This window comes from Anolis carolinensis, chromosome 1 (genome assembly GCF_035594765.1).
Source record: "Anolis carolinensis isolate JA03-04 chromosome 1, rAnoCar3.1.pri, whole genome shotgun sequence".
Classification (NCBI taxonomy): domain Eukaryota; kingdom Metazoa; phylum Chordata; class Lepidosauria; order Squamata; family Dactyloidae; genus Anolis; species Anolis carolinensis.
In genome coordinates this window covers 300413228-300432309 of record NC_085841.1, presented here as the reverse complement: position 1 = coordinate 300432309, position 19082 = coordinate 300413228, and the positions used below count along the sequence as shown (strand labels likewise).

Below are 19082 nucleotides of genomic sequence, written 5' to 3'. Positions count from 1 at the left end.
GAAAACAGTCCTCAATTAAGCTTTTTTCTAAGTAATTTCATTGATGGAGTCTGGAGGGCACATTGAGGGCAGGTAATCCAGGATGAAAGGTGATCACCAAGAAGGTCTTAAAAATGCAATAAAGAAATAATATAATAATTTAACTTCAAAAGATGGAGACACTGTTAGTAAGATGACTTTTTAAAAATCTAGATATTTTTCTTTAATTTAATGGAAAAAATCTCCTTCTTTGGAGGCTTTTAAGCAGAGCCTGGATGGCCATCTGTCGGGGGTGCTTTGAATGTGATTTCCTGCTTCTTGGCAGGAGGTTGGAATGGATGGCCCATGAGGTCTCTTCCAACACTATTCTTCTATGATTCTATGAATGAAAGATGCAGATGAAAACACATGCGAGTAACCTTTATTATTATTCAATCCCCACTCTGAAAATGTAGGCAGCCTATCAAGAAAATTGTTGATCATCATCAAATTATTCACATTTTGGGACATTTTGGCTAATCATCATCATCATCACAAGAAAATTTGTGCAAAACCATGCTTTATGATCAGAGGACAGTGACGGGCATCCTGTTATGCAGCTATTTATTTATCTTTATTTATTTATTACATTTATATCCCGGTCTTCTCACCCCGGAGGAGACTATGATCTCGTAAGCTAGACTTACGATATGCTTCATATGTTCACAGAACAATATGAACATTTTCATATTGACATTTATGATTGTAGTCCCATTATCATGATTGTGGGATATAGGCCAATGTGTTTTGCGCATAACATATCACATTTTGCACAGAATGCATTGTTTTCTCACAGAGAACAAGTCCTGAAATGCAAACATATCAAGTCTTGTAATATCACCCAATAAATAGTAAATGTTTGAAGTCATTTATTCTTGCATGTCTGAATAAAATAAGAAAAAAAATTAACCACTAGGAAAACCAAAAGTTCCTCTCCCTGTTAAGCATTTTAAATATTTGTCTCTTTATAAATCTGGCTCTGTATACCAGTTTAATCAGCCCTGTGCTTTATTAAAGCTGCAAGGAGTCCCAATATTTAACAAATATATGGCAGTCCATAATAGCAAGAACTTTATCTAACTAAATTTAGCAGGGGACATGGCTGAGGATTTTATTTAATTTTTTAAATCTGTATTTAGCAAATTTCCCCATAAATAAAAAGGAATGAACCTGATATAAAAAAAATTGAATGTGTGAGAAACCCAAATTGACATATTAGTTCATCCCTACTTTTGACTTGCTTTGTCAGCAGTGTTATACTACCACTTCTCTCCAATCTTTTAGTAATATATACGGTAATGGAAAATGTGACAGCTAATTATCTCTACTGGGGTTCAAACTATAGTGCCAACAAATACAAAGCCACAAGCACAAATCACATTAACCAGAACAACTTCATTTAACGTGCTATATTCTTTTGAATTTTTAAAAAGCAAACTTTAAGCTCTTGACTTATCTTTTGATTTCTAAGAATCAATCCTCCTGTGTCTTAGGTACAACACTTTTTTTGATACATACAAAACCCTTCCTTTGCCATTCCCCAAGGAATCTCTAAAGCAAAAGTGACAGAAAGCTTAAATATAACTGAGACAAGCTCACATCTCTCATTTGGGATATTTAAAACTCTCAAAAGAACAAGACAGCAGTCTGCATAGCAATCAAAATATGGAATCTAATGCCTTTATTATCCCTTGTGAGTGACAGCAGATCTACATCTTGCCCCAGGAATCTACACCATGGTGAAAGATGGTTGTGCTGTTTCCACTGACATTCTGAATGTGAATGTTTTCACTTGTCAAAGTAATTTGTACTGGGTAAAATCACGGATAAAAGCATTTTATTAACCATTGCATATTGGTATCATTTATCTTTTACTGGTAAGCATTTCCTAATTGTACATTCTATCACATACCAATGTTCCTTACAAACAAAAGAATAAAAATGCATGAACTCCCAGTTTCACAACAGAAAAGCATACCTACTTTTCCATTAAAAAATATAATGAAGATGCCCAAAACCTGGAATACTGAGGATTTCCTAATGAGTTGAAGAGAGTGCCTTGCAAATGTTGTAACACAAAATTTATATATATACTGTGTGTGTGTGTATATATATGTGTGTGTGTGTGTGTGTATACACACACACACACACACACACACATACATATATACATATATATACATACACATACACACACACACACACACACACACACACACACACACAGAGTGTGTGTGTGTGTGTGTGTTACACTTACTTACAGTATAATATAGCCTCCATGCCCACAGGGGATGTGTTTCTGAGCTTTCTTTTAAACTTGAGTCTTATGTTTGGTTTTTGGTTCTGTGTATTTTAATATGTATTTTGTAGAAATATGTTTTAATATGTGTATTTTGTAGAATGTTCTCAGATGACTGTGTGTTCTTAGCAATATTTGAACCCACTTCAAGCCATGAGGTGGGTAAGAAATAAAATTATTATTATTATTATTATTATTATTATTATTATTATTGACACAACGACGTTGTATGACACAGCAAACAAGATAGATATGCTGGATTTCGTTTCACAAAATCACAAGTCGAACACTTCCCAAGTGTCTAGGACTGTGTGATGTATTTTCGGATGATGCGTGCAGATCCCAGTAAGGTGGCCTTTTGCAGTTGGCAGATCGTAATTTTGTCAATGTCTATTGTTTCCAAATGCCGGCTGAGATCTTTTGGCACGGCACCCAGTGTGCCCATCACCACTGGGACCACCTGCACTGGTTTCTGCCAGAGTCTTTGAAGTTCAATCTTGAGGTCCTGATAGCGGCTGAGTTTTTCCTGTTGTTTTTCTTCAATGCGACTGTCACCTGGGATGGCAACATCAATGATCCAAACCTTGTTCTTTTCCACAACTGTGATGTCTGGTGTGTTGTGTTCCAGAACTTTGTCAGTCTGGATTCGGAAGTCCCACAGTATCTTTGCATGTTCATTTTCCACAACCTTTGCAGGTTTGTGATCCCACCAGTTCTTAACTGCAGGGAGGTGATACTTGAGGCATAGGTTCCAATGAATCATTTGGGCCACATAGTTATGCCTCTGTTTGTAGTCTGTCTGTGCAATTTTCTTACAGCAGCTGAGGATATGATCAATGGTTTCATCGGTTTCCTTGCACAGTCTGCACTTTGGGTTATTATTATTATTATTATTATTATTATTCTGTAAAAAAAAAAAAAAGGGAAACTATGGATAATAATGAGCCCTACTGAAATGAATGACTTCTACTGAAAGTTAATAGAGTCGCTCTGGAGGACCTAGATAATCTGAAAGCTGTATACATTATTGCAATGTTTTAAAAAGCATTTCTGTATGCTAAAATATGTGAGAGAAAGGTTTTCAGTTCCAAAATTACCTGGAGTAAGAAATTCATATAAGATAGTTTTAACAGAATGAAAATAAGTTTATTTGTTCAACAGTGAATGTACTTCTAGAAATATTCTGGCAATCAATAAACCCCAAAAAGAGATTTTGCACAATTTCAATGTTACATTCCTGTGAACTGGGAACAGATATGCATTCTAGAAAGGAATTATGTCTACAGACAGATAAATTCTCTTTTGACTGTAACATGCTGGCCAAGTGTGTCTTTTCTTGTCCTGTGTGACTGTGGCTCACATTGTCCAGTTTGATTTGAGGGCAGACCTCTCTATATGATAGTACATCAGAGCAATTTCATTATGCTGGGAATGTAGAAATGTAACGTTTACTGAACTAACTATGGAAACTGTGAAATCTAGAAGCATAAAAATCATTATTTGTTGTGATGAAAAACAAATCAAGCCTGCAGAACCATGTTGGGGACAAAGAACCAACACTAAGAAGCAACCTCTTGGATACAAGATACTGTAGTTGAAATGAAAATAAAACAATGTTAAATCAGTAGTAATGAAAACAGGTGCAAATCCAATATAGGTTAAGTATCCCTTATCGAAAATGCTTGGGACCAGAAGTGTTCCATATTTCAGATTTTTATTTTTGAGTACTTGCATATACATAATGAAATCACTTAGAAATGGAAATCTAAACACAAAAATAATGTGTTTCATATACGCCTTATAGCTTTAAGGTAATTATATACAAGGAACCCCTAATGGCGCAGCAAGTTAAACTGCTGAGCTGCTGAACTTGCTGACCGAAAGGCCAGTGGTTCGAATCCAGGGAGTGGGGTGAGCTCCTGCTGTTAGCCCCAGCTTCTGCCAACCTAGCAGTTCGAAAACATGCAAATATGAGTAGATCAATAGGTACCGCTTCGGTAGGAAGGTAATGGCGCTCCATGCAGCCATGCTGACCACATGACCTTGGAGGTGTCTACGGACAACGCTGGCTCTTCGGCTTAAAAATGGAGATGAGTACCAACCCCAAAAAGTCGGACACGACTAGACAATGTAGGGGAAAACCTTTACCTTTTAATTATATACACAATATTTTAATAATTTTGTGCATTTAACAACATTTATGTATACAAGCTACCCATGTGGGAAATCTAGGGGTATTTCAGAATCTCACGTAAGTGATACTCAACCTATATAAGCACTGTAAAGCAACAATATATATATGTCAGCAGTACTACATCCATTACTGTATGCAAGGCTTAGATTTTGCACTAAGAGTGACTCAGCAGTTGTTCATAGATTCCACAGTAGAAACATGGCAGGTTTCAAGATATTTTTTTTAATGGGGGGGGGGGGAATGGATTTTGAGGGGTGAGTCTAGTTTGTTCTACAGGTACAATGAGATGTTCCCCAACTTTAGCTTCTTTCACACATTCATGGAACCATTTCCCACAAGATTTCTTATAACCAAAATAACAAATTCTGGCTGTAAAGCCTAACTAGACAGTCTGAATGGTTTGAAAATATTTTGCAAAGCTGGATTTTGCAACTGTAGCTTTCAGTATTAGGATGAAATGACAATTATAGATTCCAGCTTTAAAAGATCAGGACTTTCCAGTCTGCATATCTGAAGAGAGGGAAGACAATGGAAATGACAAAGGGATACATTTTTCTTAACTTCGTTTTCTTTAACTAAATCTTTGATCTCTGAATACTAGATATCTGAAGCAACTCCAGGCTGGGTTGTTGTATGTCTTTCGGGCTGTGCGGCCATGTTCCAGAAGTATTCTCTCCTGACGTTTCGCCCACATCTATGGCAGGCATCCTCAGAGGTTGTGACCTCTGAGGATGCCTGCCATAGATGTGGTTGAAACGTCAGGAGAGAATACTTCTGGAACATGGCCACACAGCCCAAAAGACATACAACAACCCTGTGATCCCGGCCATGAAAGCCTTCGACAACACAACTCAAGGCTGATTCCTCTTGTCCTCTCCTGAAAGATGACTGATGTCATGAGGAGGGTCCCTTCTCTGTTATATCACTGAATTCCTGGCCAAAGAACTACAGCTTTGACGACAATGGCTTTATTTGTCTTTTGACTTCTTTGCCCAAGGGAAAAAGTACAGCCAACTCAGCAGCTGCTTTAAGGACCCAGCAAAATCCTAACTTTGGCTGGAACCGTGCTCTTTGATGCACTAGCTGAGTGTACAGCCAGCTTCATTAGCCTTCCCCACACGGAGACAGGAAGGGAGGAGTGAAGCTACGAAGCCATAGCCTCAGAACCACACATCAATCACATCACGGAAGAAAGTTTTTAGTTTACAGTGTTTTAGTTTAAGTAAATGCTTCAGTTTAAGTAAATGTTTTTAGTTGAAGTAAATGCTCCTCTTAAGGAAGGAGTAAAGTAATACAGCAATCTATTAATGCCTCGCTGCTGGAACAAAAATAAAATTTAAGGCGTTTTCTCTAGCAGCTGGTGTCTCAACAGCCCTCCCCATGCTACCACTTTAAATGTACAAGTCCTCAGCCCCAATTGATTTCTCAGTTTCCTTTCCTGACCCCCTAAGTCCTTCTCAGCCTTTGAAATTGCTTGCTTCAGACTACACAGGCAACAGTGGTTAAAATGTCACTGCATTTAATGATTTCAGTTCTCTGTTCAAACACTTCAGCAGCCTGGCTTCAAAGAGATGGGAAGGGGCAAAGACACCTAAGATGGGCCAACTCCACCCGGGAGAAGTGAAAGAGTGTGGGGTGTTCAGATGGTTAGGCAGCCCCCACAGTGCACCACTTAAGAACTCCTACCCCAGCAGATTAAGAAAATGGAAGGACAAGTGGAGGGCACAGCATTCAACTTTTTTTTTTAAAAAAAATGTTCCATTTACAAGATCTTTAAAGACATCTATTCTGTTGCATGCTGTCTAGTATTACAACAAGCCAAAAAAAAAAAGGCCTGTGCAGAAGCATATTCTTGGGATACAAATATACATCTTTGGTCTATAATTTCCCCTTTTAGTTTACAAACACAAGTGGGGATGTTTGTGTAAGTGGGGATATGTTCCAAGAGCTACAGGGATACCTGAAATCATGGTTAACAGTGAACCTTATATTTTGACAACCAAATATCACTGAAGGGCCTAGAGAAGCCTATAAACACTTCTGGGAAAGAAAAATTTTGGAGTGTGGGTACGTCAGACAATGAATATTGAGTCTGCAGAGAAGGGGGTATTTGTTTCTTTACCTATAAATTATCATGCTGATTACAAACTTTAAGAAGCATTTTCTTCATACTGTACTCATTCCAGCCTCCCTACCCGCTCTTGCTCTCCCTATCCCTCTCTTTCTCTTCAGGAAGCCAAACATACCAGGAATAAAAACCACATAAAATGAACTAACCCAAAGTTCCTCAAAGGGAAAATCAGACAGCAATCTCCCAAAGCAGACAAGAGCACAAGGCACGAGGTACAGAGGCTGCTCCCTTGAAGCCCTGAAGCCCTGTACTCTCATGCTAGTGCTCCCTCTGGCCCTAGTTCTTAACTCAAAATGCTGCTTATATGTCAAAGTGAAACCTGGGTTGAGTGACAGTTCTTAGCTCAAATGCTCTTAAGTTGGGTTGCTCTTAAGTCAAGGTTCCACTGTAAATATGGGAGTAAGGGCAGCTGTGGAAGTTTGCAGTTTAAAGAAACTGAGTAAATTTAATGTCTAAATTATTTTGCAATTCACAGAGGAAACAAGATTAGTGTTAATTAATTAATTAATTATTATTATTATTAATAATAACACTTTATTTATACCCCACCACCATCTCCCCGCAGGGACTTGGGTCAGCTCACATGGGGCAAGGCCCGACCAGCGTAATTTACAAAAACAACAGCATAAATACATTGGACAATATACAAAAAATAAAACACAGTAAGACAATAAAACAAAAGTTAATACAGTGGTAATAATATCAATCACCCACCAAGTACAATTCAGTCGACTTCATTAAATTACTCAATTTAAAGAAACTAAATACTTTTGCCTCTTTACTTTGTGCTTCATTACCACAACTTTGTGCTTCTAACATTTTAAAGTTGATATTTCTCTTTAATTGTTCCATGTGAATGTGCAGGGTTTGCTTTGCTGTTACACTGGCCAACACACACATTGTTGCCTCAATGTAGTTAAATGGTGAATAACCACATCCAGTTTGCCCTGGCTCATAGACCTTACATTCCAGGTTCCTATATTGTGTTGATCTTTAGAACATCGGATTTGTTGTTCACCTCCAGCACCGTCCGCCGTTAGCCTTCCTTTCAGCTTTGAGCTAATGGCGTCATCACATCTGGGGCTACTTGGACTAGTCTTCTGCTCCTCCCCAGTAGCATTTTGACCATCTTCCGACCTGGGAGTCTCTGATGGCTGAAAGTGAGGAGGAGCTGAGGAGCCTTATCACCAGGGTGAAAGAAGAAAGTGCAAAAGCTGAGTTGCAGTTAAACGTCAAGAAAACCAAGATCATGGCAACCACACCTATTGATAACTGTCAAATAGAAGGAGAAAACATGGAGGCAGTGACAGACTTTATATTTCTAGGCGCGAAGATCTCTGCAGATGCAGACTGCAGCCAGGAAATCAGAAGACGTTTACTTCTTGGGAGGAGAGCAATGGCCAACCTTGATAAAATAGTGAAGAGCAGAGACATCACACTGGCAACGAAGATCCGCATAGTCAAAGCAATGGTATTCTCCACAGTAACCTATGGATGCGAGAGCTGGACCTTAAGGAAGGCTGAACGAAGGAAGATAGATGCTTTTAAACTTTGGTGCTGGAGGAAAATCCTGAGAGTGCCTTGGACCACAAGAAGATCCAACCAGTCAATCATCCAGGAAATAATGCCCGGCTGCTCACTGGAGGGAAGGATATTAGAGGCAGAGTTGAAGTATTTTGGCCACATCATGAGAAGACAGGAAAGCTTGGAAAAGATCACGATGCTGGGGAAAATGCAAGGAAAAAGGAAGAGAGGCTGACCAAGGGCGAGATGGATGGACGGTATCCTTGAAGTGACTGGCTTGACCTTGAAGGAACTGGGGGGCAGCGACGGCCAACAGCGAGTTCTGGCGTGGACTGGTCCATGAGGTCACGAAGAGTCGGAAACGACTATGCGACTGAGCAGCAGCAGCAGCATTTTCATTTTTGCAGGTCTTTTAGATATAATATAATGATTGCTTTCATTTTGTTTTGGGGGTTTTTTAATTGTGTTTAATTGGTCTTATCCTATTTGCATATACATTCATACATTAATTTCCTTTAAATGCTACTGTGCTCCACTAAGTCTCTTGCATTTGACAAAGCATACTGTTTTTGCTGACAAGCTATTTCCATCCTATTTTAAGGTGCAGCAGATCTCAAAATTGTCTAAGTGCAAAGGGAAATGTGGTGTCACAGACATTTCTTAATGGTTTCAACTATAATTTCAGCAGAAAACTGATCTCCTTTTTGCTCAGCACAATAGTCACTTCATTCTTTTCTAGAAGCAGCCGCAGTATAAAATTCTGGTTCCCTCTTTGGGTTAGAATGTGAGATGGACTTGCAGAAAAGACACACCAGGACACTGAATTAAATGTTCTATCACCCCATATTATCAGGGCAAAGCTCAGTCCCAGGGTCACTTTCTCAATTTGTGGATTATTTTCAAAAATTCTTCATACAGTATTTCAATTTTATATAGAAGATGCTTTAGATTTAATGAATGTAATAAATCCTTTGTAGATAGAAGGGTGACACATTTTAGTCACTATGGATGTGAATTCTCTATACCAATATATTTCAAAGGATATCTTGATTATTTGGACAGAAAAGAAGTAAAAAACCTCTTCCTGCCAGTTCCTACTTTCTTACCACTTACTGAAATAGCCTTGATTGAGAATTGTTTCAAGTTTAAGAAGAATTTCTACAGATAAAAAGGTGTATCCACGTGATATAATAGGGCCCTATTATATGGTCACTCTATGTATGGAAAAGCTTGAAAACATAATGAGCTGATAATAAATATTGTACAAGGTATAAATAATAATAACAACTATTGGAGCCCCCGGTGGTGCAATGAGTTAAACCCTTGTCCTGGCAGGACTGCTGACTTGAAGATTGCCAGTTTGAATCCAAGAGAGCGTGGATGGGCTCCCTCTGTCAGCTCCAGCTCCCACAAGAGAAGCCTCCCACAAGAATGGTAAAACATCAAAAACATCTGGGCACCCCCAGGCAACGTCCTTGCAGACGGCCAATTCTCTCACACCAGAAGCGATTTGCAGTTTCTCAAGTCACTCCTGACACACACACACAAATAACAGCAATTATATGCATATGTGAATTTATGTAGAAAATGTGTAGTAAGATTTTATTTTCTTAAAGATATAATTCATAAGAAAACTGCATCTGAATGGAAGGATAAATGACTCTTTATTTCACTTCAATTCTCAAGAGGTTAAATCTGAATTCAAATTTATATAATAGTAGATAATTTTCATGGGAAGTAATATGTATTGTACTTAGATGAGGGGCTGCCAAGAAATATTAGGTGCTGTAAGTTATATTTCAAAGGAAGGAAAAGGCAAAACCACCTCGAGGTATTCCTTGCGTAAGAAAATTGTTTGAAATTTGAAGGTACATATATATTGAATGGCAATTTGAAGATACATATAGATACATACACAATGTTTAACACTTGTGGTTTTCAATTTCTGGTCCCCCAGAAACCCCATCCAGCATGGCTAATGGGTAATGGACACTGGGAATTGAAGACCAACATTTGGAGGACTAAATGTTGAGAAATACGCTTGCAGAAAGTGTAACATGCTCTGCTATTGTGAGCATATTAGCTCATTCAAGAAGCTCATCAAAAGCAAACACCAGCAGATCTGCTATCCAATGTTGGATAAGAACTTGGAACTTAAATAGTACTCTCTTATTGTACTTTCTTTGATCCTTTTAAACCTTCTTAATCTTCAGTATTAAAACCAAAGTTTTCAATAATAAGGATTAAGATTATGGAAGTGTAAATGCAGGTATAACCGCTAAATAACTACTCTTTTTAGTCTTCCCGTGGTGCATGTGGTCCCTTGCTTTATTGAGATTATATGTACTTTAATGAAGAGCAGACATATTTTAATATAAAAAATTGAATCAATTTTCCCTATTAGCTTTTGTAAGTGAAATGCCAAAAGTGAAATCAGCCTGATGCAATTTGTTATGAACTCTTTGAATGGAGTGTAGGAAAATAATGGGTTAAGTCTTATTGCTAGTACCAACTAGATAAAGACTCCAGACTTAAAATATTTTTTCAAACTTGCACAGTCTTTGTAAACAGATAATAGTATCAGTGGTGTTAGGGTATTTTAATATCTGTAGACTGAGATATTCAGATATTTAAAAGTAAATTACTTCCCCTTCTAGGCTCTGGGCTTCATATAAAAGTTTTCTTGCAATCAATATTGCTGAATTTGGCTTTGATGTTCTGCTCTTGTATTGCAATATCAAGGATGGTTTGAATTTGCAGGGAACTACAGGCATGATCCACGCAAAACAAGGATGGGCAGAGTACACCCCAGTGGATGCTTGAACTGACAGACCTTTTCAATAGTCCCCGGTCCACCAGAATCCACACATCCAAAACTGACCTTTTTCCAGCACAGGAAGATAAATGATTGCTGCTGGAAACCTCCATCAATTTGTGATTCATCTTTTTATTAAATGGGTCACATGCCCATTTGAAGAAAAACCTATTTTCCCTTCTCTCTTTCTCCCAATTTCCCCTTTCTTTTTGTCCTATTCCCTCCATAGCAATTGCATATGAAGTATGAAGACCTTTGCTGCTTCACAAAGAGTGTTTGGTAGATAGGGGTCCACATAAATCTGGGGAATAGACAAACAGATAAAACTACCACAGTTCCTTAGAAACTAGCAGTTTGGATGGAATGGCTACCATTCTTTTTCAAAACAAGCAGCACATTATACTGTTTCCTGTAGGCCAACCAGTCATCTCATCACAATCACTTTCTTTAAGCATTTATGGAATGATCATTTTCACACCTCACCTCAATGGTACAATTCTGGCACTTGGTTGATGCAAATGCTGCTATCATTTTTCTACACAGCCTCGCTTTCTACCCAAGTTTGCCACTGTGTTCTTTTTCTATTTTCCCTTTCCCCCATATTTTGCCACAATTGTTCAGCTGGGCATTTTAATGAGACTTTAGTCAACTTTGAAATATTGGGACTGCAGAAGAATGATGTTATTGTACAAAGAATAGTGATGGAAGAATAGCAATACTGGATTAATCAACAGGTTTTTGCCATAATTGAAAAGCAATGATCCAGTCACGATTCAAGAGCAGTATGACTACAGGACAGACAGGATGCTGTGTGGCAAGCTTTTAACCTGAAACAACTGTGTTATATCATCTTTGAGTGTTAAAGTCCTTAGAAGCATTACTTACCTTAGTCTTATGAGCTGGGCAACTCAGATTTTCAGTTCAATACTTATTCTTTCAGTAGACAGGTTGAAGCAGTGCTGCAACAGCAACCTACAGGTTCTTGTGCATGTATTCTCCTGTAGCGAACAAGCAGAGAATAGGGGGAGTTAGATATTAAAGACCTCTGGGCAACTATAAAATCAGTTTAAGACAATAAATAATAACTATAAATTTAAATTATATAAGCAGAATTTTATAGATTAGAATATATTAAATAGTTTTTCAAGTTAGAAATAGTCATAGTAAAACTGGTTGAATTTTTAAAAAAATAATGCAACCATAATACATGGATAAAATTGCACAATTATCTCAAAAACAGTCCCAATTAATAGAGATCAAGCTCTCGGGATTCAGAGACGAGTGATGGGAATAGCATTTTCCCCATATTTTAGTCACTATCCATGCAGGTCCTCCCACCCCCAACCCCCCCCCCCCCCACCACCACCACCACCACCACCACACACATAATAAACTAATGAAAACCAGCTGGAACAAAACAAATCATGCCAAACACTCTTTTGGTTTTTGCTATGGAGGTACTTCCTTTTTTTGTTCTAGCTAATATAACATATCAAGATAAAATAACAATCCATACCATTTTTAACAATCAGTGAAGCAGCTGCTGCTGCTCAGTTGAATAGTCATTTCTGACTCTTCGTGACCTCATGGACCAGTCCACGCCAGAGCTCCCTGTCGGCCGTCGCTGCCCCCAGTTCCTTCAAGGTCAAGCCAGTCACTTCAAGGATACCGTCCAACCATCTTGCCCTTGGTCGGCCTCTCTTCCTTTTTCCTTCCATTTCCCCAGCATCGTGATCTTTTCCAAGCTTCCCTGTCTTCTCATGATGTGGCCAGAATACTTCAACTTTGTCTCTAATATCCTTCCCTCCAGTGAGCACTCAGGCATTATTTCCTGGAGGATGGACTGGTTGGATCTTCTTGCGGTCCAAGACACTCTCAGGATTTTCCTCCGACACCAAAGTTCAAAAGCATCTATCTTCCTTCGCTCAGCCTTCCTTATGATCCAGCTCTTGCAACCATAGGTCACTGTGGGGAATACCATTGCTTTGACTATGCAGACCTTCATTGCCAGTGTGATGTCTCTGCTCTTCACTATTTTATCAAGGTTGGCCATTGCTCTCCTCCCAAAAAGTAAACATCTTCTGATTTCCTGGCTGCAGTCTGCATATGCAGTGATCTTCACGCCTAGAAATATAAAGTCTGTCACTGCCTCCACATTTTCTCCTTCTATTTACCAGTTATCTATAGGTGTGGTTGCCATGATCTTGGTTTTCTTGATGTTTAATTGCAACCCAGCTTTTGCACTTTCTTCTTTCACCTTGGTTATAAGCCTCCTCAGCTCTTCCTCACTTTCGGCCTTCAGAGGTTGTTAATGTTTCTTCCAGCAATTTTAACTCTGGCCTTGGAATCGTCAAGCCCCGCACGTTGCATGATGTGTTCTGCGTACAAGTTGAATAGGGAGGGTGAAATTATGCAGCCCTGCCGTACTCCTTTCCCAATCTTGAACCAGTCTGTTATTCCATGGTCTGTTCTGACTGTGGCTACTTGGTCTTTATACAGATTTCTCAGGAGACAGGAGATCTGGTTATTAGAAGGTTGGATTCTTTAGATAGAAATCAGTATTTCTTACATGTGTGTATATAGAGCAGGGTGCCAGAATTAGGAATTTCCCCACACTACAACAAAACATTATATCCTAACAGTGACTGTGACCCTAACCCTCAGTGGAATGTTTATTGGAGTCAGAGAATACCTCACAATTCACCATAATCAAGGTTGTTGTTATTTTATCCTCAAAGTTTAACATGTGTAATTTTTCTATACCACAATTCACATGTGATTTTAGGGTAATTTTCCACATATATGACACAATATTTAAAAACCTGATACAGTATAATAAAAGTAACATAAAATTTGTACAAGAAGTAATAAAAATCAGTTTTAATCACATTAAAGTCTCTTTAAAATATGAAGAATTGCAAAAAGGGGCATGAATGTCTTTAAAAAAAAAACAAAGTCACTGAAACACTAATAAAGGTCTAGCTCTTTCCTCAGAATCCTGATTTAAGGCATCCCTGGAGAGAACTAAAATTCCCTACCAAAGTGATCTATAGCCTGTATCTCACACTCTATTTTCATTGAATGTCCCATAAACTGCCATAATTCAACCTCTCTGGCAAACCCACCTCTGGGTATTCCTTGCCTAAGATCTATGAAATTCATGGGGCTTCCATATGTCAGCAGGCAATTTGAAGGTACAGTCACACACAACTCCTCTTCCGCAACTGCATACTCCAACAAGAACATATTCAAAAGAGAAGAAGGCAGCAGTTGAGAAACAAGACCAAAACCCCAGTGCATACATATCAACTCATCGTGCGTATTTTGACTAGAAATAGCTCCATGATCGCATGTCCTCCTATGAGCCAGTGTGGACCTTGAGATCATCTGGGGAAGCTCTCCTCGTGCTCCCACCACCGTCTCAAGTGCGGCTGGTGTGGGACGAGGAAACAAGCCTTCTCGGCAATGGTCCCCCGGCTCCCGAATGCACTGCCAAAAGAGATCAGGCAATCCCCTACATTATCCAATTTCCGTAAGGAACTGAAGACCTGGTGGTGTCGGCAGGTTTTTGAGTAATTACATTGGAATACCGCCGATTTCTGGGCCTGAATATATTGCACAAGAGTTATCTAGCCTAAAATGATATATTTTAATATATTGGGTTTATGGTTCCCGTCCCCTTGATCAGGTTGTGTAAGTGTTATTTTATTGCTATATAATTGTATTGTTTTACCTTGCTTAATAATGTGTTATTATGTTGCTATGTAATGTACGTGTTGTTTTTATGATTGGAAACCGCCCTGAGTCCCATCCAGGAGATAGGGCGGTATATAAATAACAAATTATTATTATTATTGACACAACGACGTTGTATGACACAGCAAACAAGATAGATATGCTGGATTTCGTTTCACAAAATCACAAGTCGAACACTTCCCAAGTGTCTAGGACTGTGTGATGTATTTTCGGATGATGCATGCAGATCCCAGTAGGGTGGCCTTTTGCAGTTGGCAGATCGTAATTTTGTCAATGTCTATTGTTTCCAAATGCCGGCTGAGATCTTTTGGCACGGCACCCAGTGTGCCCATCACCACCGGGACCACCTGTACTGGTTTCTGCCAGAGTCTTTGAAGTTCAATCTTGAGGTCCTGATAGTGGCTGAGTACATCCTGATAGCGGTTGAGTACATATTATTATTATTATTATTATTATTATTATTATTATTATTATTATTATTGAAAGACACAATGCAATGCAACAAAAGGGCAAGAAAAATCTGAATAACTTCAAAGGATGCAAATGAGTAATTTAAAGAAAACTGGAGTAAGTGCAGTATGAGAAATGAAGACTCTTCCGAACTGCAGAGACATTGAGATACAAAGTGTTTTACAAGGCCAGTGTATATTAATATTAATTTGAGGAGAGATAGGAATGTGCAATATTGAAAACAATGGCTGGAGTTAAATAGAAATTCGTTCTGATTTGGTGAGAAGGAGGATTCGGTGACAGCATCCATTTTTTCTTCCCATCAAGAAGGAACAATGCTTTTTACATAAAATTGCCCATAGCCTATGGCTCTTTTAGCTGATGTACCATTGCAATTAGGGTTACTAATGGAACATCTGAGTAGTGAAGGCAGGCACTCAGAGGAAGACATTTATGCCATGCATCTATTGTATGCTACCAGAGTAAAAATCAAAACGGAAAGCTTTTGCAGTTTTTAGTACTAAGTCAGGCAGTCATTGTTCACTTCTTCACTACCTCCTTGGCACCTGTTCAGTCAGTTTGCAGAGAAGTGGGGCTGTAAGTGGGGCATTCTTAAGCAAACCACGGATTTCTGGTTTAATACTCAACCATCATAAAATCCGAACATTTCCTGACACAGTGCATCCATGAAATCTACTCCAGTTGCGCAAGGAGGGAGGGCAAGGGTAATCTTTCAATTTTGTGGAAATGTTGAAAAGGTCAATGGATGCCATTGTATTTTGTTCTGCATATCTCATCTTGTATTTCTCTTTTCAATACATTGGAATCCAGGGAGAACATTTCTTACTCTAGCATATTTTATAGCACCCTCTTCACATGACACAGGGATAATGCTCATGGCCATATTAACCAATTAGCCAAGCACAGAAAGATGAAAGAGTAAGAAGAAATAAATTCTGGATGTATCTTTATAAGGAAAGGGCAATGAAAAGGAGTGAGACTAACTTTCAATTTGAGTCATGAGCAACACTAAACAAAAGTAAATGAATGAGGAATTGGCTTATTTTACAATGACTACATTGTAAATCTCAGTAAACAAAATGACTCTATAAAATATAGCTATGGACACAGCATTAATAACTAGTGACTATTTGGATAGGCACTGGGATAAGTTCACCAGCAGTAATTTCAGCTCCTAAAGTGGTTTATTTTAAATAAACAGACCGCTCTAGATTGATGCATTTATTTACAAAAGCAGTTCACTGGGTCAGTGAAAGGATAGCATATGCACTGATAGCTCTGAATAGAAATTCTAATAATGTACACAGAAAAAAAAAACAATTCCAAGTTTCAGAAGCAGAGAAGAGACATTTCAGTAAAAGATAGCAAGGTTCAGCAAGGTCCAAAGTTTTTAAAACTCATAAATCTTAGAGCGGATGCCTAGCATATACTTTGAGGTGACCTGCTCCTGATGAATGCTCATATGTGATCAAAAATATTGGGGTTTAGTAAGGCTATGTGGGACATGGAGGGCAGGTGAGGATATATATAAACTTTTTCACACTATAACTAAGTACCTTTTTTTCATGGTCATTGAAGAAAACTAATTGACAAGCCAGTTAAGTGGGTAACTTCTATAAGAAGTACAACAACCTAACTGAGCCATTACAGCCATATCACGTTTTTCTTCTAGGAATGTGGTTAGTGTTTATATACAATTCTTCTTGCCTTCTGTGCTTTCCTCCACATTTCCACCATTTCCTGGATCATAGTTACTGAAATGAAAAGTAGATGTCTTCATGTGGGTAATGCAGATACAGGTTTCGGGGCCATGCCATTAACCAGCCACCCCATGGATGCTACACAGCTCCTCCAAACCCTGGTTCACATATTTCATGGAAAAGGATGGATGCCTGAGGTGGAAAAGTTTTACATGCGGAAACTCCCTTAATAAATGCAATCCAAATAGAGCAAAGTTCCAGGACCCAGGCACACCTTGGCTCATAGAGTTCTAACAAACAATTTCTTACCTCAGATATTCATCCTCAGGTATGAATGGTGAACATGAAAAGAGCTACAGTCTTCCAAAGCTGAGTTTCACAATACTGAGGAATGGGCATAAGACCCCACAGACCTGGTTAAAGCTTCTAGGAGTTGAAAGCCAAAACACCTGGCTAAAGGTTCCATGCTTCTGTTTCAGCCCTTTCACACATCATACACATGTGAAAGGCAAACTGTGTTGAAGGAACTGTGAGATTGTCTTCTGTCCTTCTCCCAATATTTCAAAAGACAAAAAAAATGTTATAGGCTTGTTAGACAGAAGGAATTATATACAAGAAGTTTTCCTCAGGTGGCAATGATTAACCATAGTCCCACTCCCAGCAATTCTCCCCCAGCAGGCTGAAAGACACAGAAAGGTATTTTCAAGCACAGCAACATTATTTCTACCCTGAGGCTTTTAAGTCTTTGATATAAAACTCAGGAAAGTCTCTGGAACACAAATCAAACATAGCTCTTTGTCCATAAAAGGAGATAGTCTTTAACAAGAAAAGAAGGTAATTAAGTAGATAAAACCCCCAGGCTTTAAGAATGGCCAAGGACTTATCTATTTATCAAGATGGAATGAGAAATACGGGACGTTTTCTCTGCATCATATCAACTTCACAGCTAGCATATTAGGCTCTGATACAGTCATGCTTTTCATTCCACAGTAGTTCTAACATATAAGCCATGAGGCAAAGCTAGCTGAAACCAGAGCCGGCCCTAGGTATTTTTGAAGTGTAGGTGAACAGAATTTTGGCGCCCCCCCAAACTAATCACTGAAAAATAAAAGCGTTGGATAAGCGAAAATGTTGGATAATAAGAAGGGATTAAGGAAAAGCCTATTAAACATCAAATTACATTAAGATTTTACAAATTAAGCACCAAAACATCATGTTTTACAACAAATCAACAGAAAAAGCAGTCTCGACTGCGCCCCTGTATGTTTTGCGCCCGAAGCGACCGCTTAATTTGCCTCATTGTTGGACCGGCTCTGGCTGAAACCACCTCTTTTTATATTCCGGAGTCCAAATAGCTCTGAACCTCAAGCAGAGGATCCTACACCTAACTCAATAAAATGGACACAATTCTAAAGAAAGAAGAACGTGTTTCACTAGGAAATCAAATGAGGTTCACAGAAAACATACAAAACTCTTGACTTTCTGAATCTGCTTGTCTTACATGTTTCATAGATTAGCTTTTCTGAAAATTTTAGCTTCTTGGAAAATAAAAAGTTCTGAGAACAAAATACAAAACTCCAGGGTGTCATTTTGTTACTGTTTTTGATCCCCCCCCCCATATTCTTAGCTTCTGAATCATTAACACTGAAATTCTAAAGGGCTACTAAACATGCATTATTCTGTAATTCTACGCCATACAATAAGTACATCATAGCAATATGAAGAAAGGTAAGTAGGGGTGTGGGAATTGAATGTGGCATCCTCTGGCATACTCCCCCCCCCAGTATTTAAAAGAAGCTGAGCACATATTTTATAGCATGCCTGGGCAAACTTTGGCCCTCCAGGTGTTTTGGACTTCAACTTCAACCATTTGTAATAGCCGAAAGGTTTACCCAGGCCTCGTTTACAGGGAGACAGTGTTACGTTCCTCTGGGAGCAGCAAGAGAATGATCCTTACAATCACACAAGCAGGCAAGGAAGTGGTACAGAATGATCCAAAATAATATTCTGATTGTAACAGCTTTCCCAAGAGATTGCACTGATTGAATTGATCATATTCCCAATTTCTTAAACACTTTGCATCTGCACTCAGAAACACATCCATATCTATCGCAAACTTGGAGTATAACTATTCAGCTGATATTGTTCTGGAACATGATGTGATGTGAGCATGC

At 38.7% G+C, this 19082-nt stretch overlaps 1 protein-coding gene across 4 annotated transcripts in view; it reads right to left on the bottom strand.

Moving 5' to 3' along the window:
• The window catches only part of tspan18 (tetraspanin 18), a 225094-nt gene that overhangs the window by 98994 nt on the left and 107018 nt on the right, over nt 1-19082 (bottom strand). For 3 of the 4 annotated variants that reach the window (XM_062967924.1, XM_008105496.3, XM_016992408.2), the window contains one exon: nt 11867-11979. The gene's annotated coding sequence lies outside the window, so the exon portion shown is untranslated. Of the gene's footprint in view, nt 1-11866; nt 11980-14106; nt 14212-19082 lie in introns of those variants that run through there. The other variant, XM_062967923.1, reaches the window with a different exon arrangement.